This window comes from Polypterus senegalus, chromosome 10 (assembly GCF_016835505.1).
Source record: "Polypterus senegalus isolate Bchr_013 chromosome 10, ASM1683550v1, whole genome shotgun sequence".
In the NCBI taxonomy this organism is placed as follows: domain Eukaryota; kingdom Metazoa; phylum Chordata; class Cladistia; order Polypteriformes; family Polypteridae; genus Polypterus; species Polypterus senegalus.
In genome coordinates, this window is record NC_053163.1 from 52,424,160 (window position 1) to 52,430,740 (window position 6,581).

The following is a 6,581-nucleotide window of genomic DNA, read 5'->3' on the forward strand; positions in this document are numbered from 1 at the left end:
TATCAGTCAAGTCATCACCAATAGCCACCTCAACCCTAGAAACTGCAACAACTGTCATAAAAGCATGTCTTTATTCATGCTTTTTCTTCAAAAGACTGACATGCAAAATGTGAACAGATTTCTGCCGGCCAGATTTTTTAACTTTGTAATTCTCAAGGCTTATACATTCCTCAACCACAGTTGGACCCTACCACTTCACCAGAAACTTATGTGGATTGGTTGGGATCAAAACAACAACATGGTTGCCCCATGGTCTACTAGAGTGAAACAATGTGATCTGCAAACTTAAACTTCCAACTATCACCATGACCGGCAAACCACTTCTCTCATATCTAAGTCTCCCTCTGGTTGCCTGGCAAAAAGTAATTCAAACGAACTTCCTAGGTTTGAACTCACAGTGTACCTTAGAAGAAGGAATATAGAGTCCTAGGAAATGGGGTCTTCATGAGCAACTCGCTTAATTATTTACAGTACTTCAACATTTTATTGAAACTTTCAGGCAGCCCATTCACTTTCTAATAATAAATGGCCATGCTTAACTTACTGTATTAATTACACAACTCTTCTGGCAGTACTTCTGGGTGTGGCGTAAGTGCTGCTCTCCAAGGCTCAGCAGCATCTGCAGCACCCCCCAAATCCCAACAGGTCTGTATCCAACTCCATCTCCCACAAAGCCCTGTGGGAGTCTGAGGTACCACTGCAACTCATGGGAGCTGCCATCTAGTGTCCCGCTCCCCTATTGTTTTTAGTGAAGAGGTGTCCCAGCCAGACAAGGACCCCGGCCGTTTGTGACAATATATATATATATATATATATATATATATATATATATATATATATATATATATATATATATATATATATATATATATATATACCTCTCCTTGAGCCGTCACCTTATCGTGGTGGAGGGGTTTGCGTGTCCCAATGATCCTAGGAGCTATTTTGTCCGGAGCTTTATGCCCCTGGTAGGGCTACCCAAGGCAAACTGGTCCTAGATGAGGGATGAGACAAAGAACGGTTCAACACCTCCAATGAAGAATAAAAACTGTGGACGACGTTTTTCCCCTCTGGAGCCAGGCCTGGGGGTGGGGCTTGATGGCGAGCACCTGGTGGCCGGGCCTGCACCCATGGGGCTTGGCCGGGCACAGCCTGAAGAGGTAACGTGGGTCCTCCTTCCCATGGGCTCACCACCTATGGGAGGGGCCAAGGAGGTCAGGTGCAGTGTGAGTTGGGTGGTGGCTGGAGGCGGGGACCTTGGCGGTCTGATCCTCGGCTACAGAAACTTGCTCTTGGGACGTGGAATGTCACCTCTCTGAAGGGGAAGGAGCCTGAGCTAGTGCGCAAGGTTGAGAGGTTCCGGCTAGATATAGTCGGACTCACCTCGACGCACAGCTTGGACTCTGGAACCAATCTCCTTGAAAGGGGCTGGACTCTCTACCACTCTGGAGTTGCCCCGGTGAGAGCGCCGAGCAGGTGTGGGCATACTTATTGCCCCCCGACTTGGAGCCTGTGCGTTGGGGTTTACCCCAGTGGACAAGAGGGTGGCCTCCCTCCGCCTTCGGGTGGGGGGAAGGGTCCTGACTGTTGTTTGTGCGTATGCAACGAATAGCAGTTTGGAGTATCCACCCTTTTTAGAGTCTCTGGAGGGGGTGCTAGAGGGCATACCTTCTGGGGATTCCCTCGTTTTGCTGGGAGACTTCAATGCCCACGTGGGCAATGACAGTGAGACCTGGAAGGGCATGATTGGGAGGAATGGCCCCCCCGATCTGAACCCGAGCGGTGTTTTGTTATTGGACTTCTGTGCTCGCCACGGATTGTCCATAACGAACACCATGTTCAAGCATAAGGGTGTTCATATGTGCACTTGGCACCAGGACACCCTAGGCCTCAGTTCGATGATCGACTTTGTGGTTGTGTCGTCGGACTTGCGGCCATATCTCTTGGTGGGGGAAGATGCCAGTCAGACCTGGTAGGCCCAAACGTGTTATGAGGATCTGCTGGGAACGGCTGGCAGAGTCCCCTGTCAGAAGTAGCTTCAACTCCCACCTTCGGCAGAACTTCGACCACATCCCGAGGGAGGTGGGGGACATTGAGTCCGAATGAGCCATGTTCCGTGCCTCTATTGTTGAGGCGGCTGACCGGAGCTGTGGCCGTAAGGTGGTCAGTGCCTGTTGCGGTGGCAATCCCCAAACCCGTTGGTGAACACCGGTGGTGAGGGATGCCGTCAAGCTGAAGAAGGAGTCCTATAGGACCTTTTTGTCCTGTGGGTCTCTGGAGGCAGCTGATAGGTACCGGCAGGCCAAGCGGAATGCGGCTTCAGTTGTTGCTGTGGCAAAAACACGGGCATGGGAAGAGTTTGGAGAGGCCATGGAGAACAACTTTCGGACGGCTTCGAGGAGATTCTGGTCCACCGTCCGGCGTCTCAGGGAGGGGAAGCAGTGCAGTGTCAACACCATATATGGTGGGGATGGTGCGCTGCTGACCTCGACTCGGGACGTTGTGGGTCGGTGGGGGAAGTACTTCGAAGACCTCCTCAATCCCACTTACATGCCTTCCAATGAGGAAGCAGAGCCTGGGGACTCTGAGGTGGGCTCTCCCATCTCTGGGACTGAAGTCACCGAGGTGGTCAAAAAACTCCTTGGTGGCAGGGCCCCGTTGGGATGAGATACGCCTGGAGTTCCTTAAGGCTCTGGATGTTGTAGGACTGTCTTGGTTGACACATCTCTGCAAAATCGCATGGACATCAGGGACAGTGCCTCTGGATTGGCAGACCGGGGTGGTGATCCCCCTCTTTAAAAAGGGGGACCAGAGGGTGTGTTCCAACTATAGAGGGATCACACTCCTCAGCTTCCCTGGAAAAGTCTATTCGGGGGTTCTGGAGAGGAGGGTCCGTCGGATAGTCGAACCTCAGATTCAGGAGGAACAGTGTGGTTTTTGTCCTGGTCGGAACAGTGGACCAGCTCTACACCCTTAGCAGGATCCTGGAGGGTGCATGGGAGTTTGCCCAACCAGTCTACATGTGCTTTGTGGACTTGGAAAAGGCATTCGACCGTGTCCCTCGGGGAATCCTGTGGGGGGTGCTCTGGGAGTATGGGGTACCGGACCCCCTGATAAGAGCTGTTCGGTCCCTGTACAACCGGTGTCAGAGCTTGGTCTGCATTGCTGGCAGAAAGTCGAGCCCGTTTCCAGTGAGAGTTGGACTCCGCCAGGACTGCACTTTGTCACCGATTCTGTTCATAACTTTTATGGACAGAATTTCGAGGCGCAACCAGGGTGTTGAAGGGGTCTGGTTTGGTGGACTCAGGATTGGGTCACTGCTTTTTGCAGATGATGTTGTCCTGTTTGCTTCATCAGGCCATGATCATCAGCTCTCTCTGGATCGGTTCGCAGCTGAGTGTGAAGCGGCTGGGATGAGAATCAGCACCTCCAAATCCGAGAACATGGTCCTCAGCCGGAAAAGGGTGGAGTGCCCTCTCAGGGTTGGGGGCGAGATCCTGCCCCAAGTGGAGGAGTTTAAGTATCTCTGGGTCTTGTTCACAAGTGAGGGAAGAATGGATCGTGAGATTGTCAGGCGGATCGGTGTGGCATCCGCAGTGATGCGGGCTGTGCATCAGTCTGTCGTGGTGAAAAAAGAGCTGAGCCGTAAGGCAAAGCTCTCAATTTACCAGTCGATCTACGTTCCTACCCTCACCTATGGTCATGAGCTATGGGTAGTGACCGAAAGAACGAGATTGCGAATACAAGCGGCTGAAATGAGTTTCCTCCGCAGGGTGTCTGGGCTTTCCTTAAAGATAGGGTGAGGAGCTCAGTCATCCGGGAGGGGCTCAGAGTAGAGCCGCTGCTCCTCCGCATCGAGAGGAGTCAGATGAGGTGGCTCGGGCATCTGATTAGGATGCCTCCTGGACGCCTCCCTGGTGAGGTGTTCCGGGCACGTCCAACCGGGAGGAGTTCCCGGGGAAGACCCAGGACACGCTGGAGGGACTATGTCTCCCGGCTGGCCTAGAAACGCCTTGGAATTCTCCTGGAAGAGCTGAAAGAAGTGGCCGGGGAGAGGGAAGTCTGGGCTTCTCTGCTTAAGCTGCTAACCCCGCGACCCGACCTTGGATAAGCAGAAGAGGATGGATGGATGGATGGATATATATATATATATACTGGAAACCTCTTGAGAAGTGGTCCATCAATGTCCAAACCAACCCTTTCCAAAGGCATATCCAAAATCGGCTTTGGAATTAGAAGGGAGCAGAGACGTTTGTGAATGGAAAGAATCTTATCCTAAGGGGAAGATCTACAGAATTGTTCCACATCCTTATCCATGTTTACCCAGTAAATTGCTTTAAAGTTTGTTCCATTTTGTCCAGGCAACAAAAACATGTGAATGCGTAATCTGCAAGACAATCCCCCTTTAGGAAAGAGGAACAATATGAGAAACAAGAGACTCCGTTAAAGTAATTCAAGTATTCAATTCTCAAACTGTGTGTATCATGCTCCTTATAGTATTCTAATCCTTGAGAGAGAAACATGGGCTTTGCAGCTCTATTTCTTAACCAATATAGGCCAGGGGCAAGTGTCCAAATTCTGCAGTCCAAATTCTATATACCCTTCCCCCATATTTATCTGGGAATAGCACAGTCTCATATGGTTTCATGTTCCCATGAATACAACATATGTCCACCTGCTCCAAGCTTTTTCAACGTAATGTCCCAAGCAAGTTGCAGTGAATCACATTGAGATCACTTCCAGAGTCCAACAGCGTGACTACATCCTGTCCTGCTAAACCATCAGAGACAATAAAATTATCCTTCTTCACTGACATGTATGGAACTTTGAAGCAACATATCTTTGCCAAGTAGATCTACATGGACTGGGCTGGTGATAGACAGCATTTTCTCATGATGTAGCCAGGTTTCCTATAACGTAAGTGTCTATGCTCAAACAAAACTGCAGAGTTCCCTTGACAGCATTTTCTGTTCTGGCTGTCTACCTCCACAGGGATTACCAGACCTTTAGGGACTTGATCTTAAACTTGAACTTGACTGACAGAAGCAGGACTCTGTGTGCAAGACATTGAACATAACCTCATCTGTTCACAGGAGAGTGCAGAGGAAGAAAACCTTAGAGACCCTGAGTAACACCCCGAGAACGAGAAGATGGATAAGGATAAACTGGCAACTCAGAAGCCAGGGTCAGGCTGAGATATCCTCTCTCTCCAGGCAGCCTGCATGCCCTCAAGCAAGAATTAGGTCCAGAGCCAATGTTTTGATGTCATTCCTGAGCATTTCTTCTCTGAGGTATTCACTTATTCCTGCCAGCACACCATCTATAGCTAACCTCTCTATACGTTCATGACAAAACCAGCATTCAATGAGATTCACAAAAACCTGGACTTGCCATCTTATAGGTTGATTAGCAAGGGAACTCACAGGAGTATGAAGAAAAAATTTCTGCTTCAAGTAGTTATAATCATCAGTCCTTTCAATAGGAACATTTCTCATAGCTTGTTGAGCATCACACGTCAGAAGTCATTATTGCAGCCCATCTTCTCCTATTCTAAATGGCAGTGTGCTCAAAGCAGTACAGGAAGCATTCGAGTCTTCTGAAGGTGTCATTGTCTGAAGCATGTCACTGGCAAAAATCGGAACAAGAACCTGGACCAGAGCCACTTCCCTGGTGTCGCAATCTCTGGATCTGGAGGTAAGGAAACACAGACAGAGACATAGCACGGGCCAGGACCAGGCCAGACCCAGACAGAGACAGAACGGAACAACAGGAGAGTAAACTGGCTTTAAAGACTCAAAGTGTGACAAGTGCTTTACACAGTATGAAGGAAGCTGATCCCACATTTGCCAATCTGAGGCCATGTTTCTTTTGCATTAGAATGCTAACTAGAATAGTGTTTGATGATCTGAGTGTGTTTCTTTTGCATTAGAATCCGGTATAAAAGTATAAACTGCTTTTCCAAGGCAGAAGCTACTCCAGAAGAAGAGCCACAGAATGAATGGTAAGGTAGTGAGATTAAACAAAGGAAGAAAATACCTTTAGGGAAAGAAGTGAAAACAGAATGAGGTTGTGTCCTCTTCTTGTTCTTCTTCTTACAGGTTGTTCGAGACAGGGTTCTATCGAACAACGGCTGATGGACATTCTCTCCATTTGTAGCATGAAGAGAGTGTACATTAAGTAAACAGATAAGACACTAAGTCTGCAGTGTTGTATGTCTTTGTAGGTACTGAGAAACAGTCCATTGTATAATGAGTGTTAAGAGGAACTTTATATGTTTCTTGGGTCCAAGGAGAACTAAGCTAAAGTGCTTTATTCTCAGAAAAAGTTTCTGCTGCAGCATGAGAATGTTTTGGCAGCATTGATGGTTAACCATGGAGAATTGCCAGATCTCTTGTTTGGAGCCAGAAGGAAAAAGCAGGACATGGAATTTCTCTCTGAGTTGTTGATACAATCAGCCCTAGGTGTAATTGTACACAAAATAGGCTCACTAAATGGTTGAGACATCTGGGATTCCTTTCCCACCTTTGTAGTGTTTCTATTAACGCTAAGAAGGCAGATCCTGGCAGCAGAGTTACAAAATA